The 1,280-nt window shown below is 37.7% G+C and overlaps 1 pseudogene; it reads right to left on the bottom strand.

Annotated features, from left to right (window-relative positions):
* Positions 1-379: 379 nt before the first annotated feature.
* On the bottom strand, positions 380-1,196 carry LOC107575518 (gastrula zinc finger protein XlCGF7.1-like; annotated as a pseudogene).
* Positions 1,197-1,280: the final 84 nt, after the last annotated feature.

Genomic DNA, 1,280 nt, shown 5'->3' with positions numbered 1-1,280 from the left:
TGAAGATTAACTTTATTCACTGTGAAAACTTTAGATAGTTGCTTGTAATGTCTGGTTAGGACAGATTTATCCAGATTATATTTTATTGCTTGATGCATTATTGCAGCATCAGATCTGAAAGTGCTGGATCTGAAGATGATCTACTTACTGTGATTGTTTTTTGTATGACTGTGTAGAGAAGCTAAATTATTGAAACACTTCCCACATGCAGTGCAGTGATACGGTTTTTCTCCAGTGTGGATCCTCTTGTGCCGTTTTAAACACTTTGCTGAAATAAAAGTCTTTTCACACTCAAAGCACATGTACTCTCTCACAGCAGTATGTATTTTCTGATGCTCTTTCAAATATTGTAAACATGAAAAACTCTTTCCACACAAATAACATGAATGTGGCTTCTCCTTTGAATGCACTTTCAGGTGATTCTTCAGGACTGAAGCTCTCAAAAATGTTTTGTTGCACTGATCACATGCGTAAAGCTTCTCTCTAGTGTGGATGTTCATGTGATACAAAAGGTTTGATGATCGTGTAAAACTCTTCCCGCACTGATCACATGTGTGTGGTTTCTCTCCAGTGTGGATCCTCTCATGTGTTTTCAGGGTTCCTGACCGACTGAATCTCTTGTCACAGTGTGAACACTTATAAGGTTTTTCTCCAGTGTGGATCCTCTTGTGCCGTTTTAAACACTTTGCTGAAATAAAAGTCTTTTCACACTCAAAGCACATGTACTCTCTCACAGCAGTATGTATTTTCTGATGCTCTTTCAAATATTGTAAACATGAAAAACTCTTTCCACACAAATAACATGAATGTGGCTTCTCCTTTGAATGCACTTTCAGGTGATTCTTCAGGACTGAAGCTCTCAAAAATGTTTTGTTGCACTGATCACATGCGTAAAGCTTCTCTCTAGTGTGGATGTTCATGTGATACATAAGGTTTGATGAGTGTGAGAAACTCTTCCCGCACTGATCACAAGTGTATGGTTTCTCTCCAGTATGAACTCTCATGTGAAGCACAAGATTATGTTTGTATGTGAAACTCTTTCCACACTGAGTGCAGGTGAAAGATTTATTGGCTCTTCTTTTCTTTAAATCTTTCTCTTTGTTTTGAGGGCGACTCAAGGGTTTTTCTCCAGTTTTGACATGATTTTTCTCCTCAACTTCACTCAGTTCTTCACTCTCCTTGTTTTTTTCAATCATCTCTGAAATAAAAGAACGGTTTATTTTCAGTAAAGTAAATCTAAAACGGGTGATTCATTCATGAACAAAACAGCGTCCTGTTGC

This window comes from Sinocyclocheilus grahami, unplaced genomic scaffold, assembly GCF_001515645.1.
Source record: "Sinocyclocheilus grahami isolate Dianchi unplaced genomic scaffold, SAMN03320097.WGS_v1.1 scaffold2687.1, whole genome shotgun sequence".
Classification (NCBI taxonomy): Eukaryota; Metazoa; Chordata; class Actinopteri; order Cypriniformes; family Cyprinidae; genus Sinocyclocheilus; species Sinocyclocheilus grahami.
The sequence above is the reverse complement of the archived record's forward strand: the minus strand, read 5'-3'. Positions and strand labels throughout refer to the sequence as shown.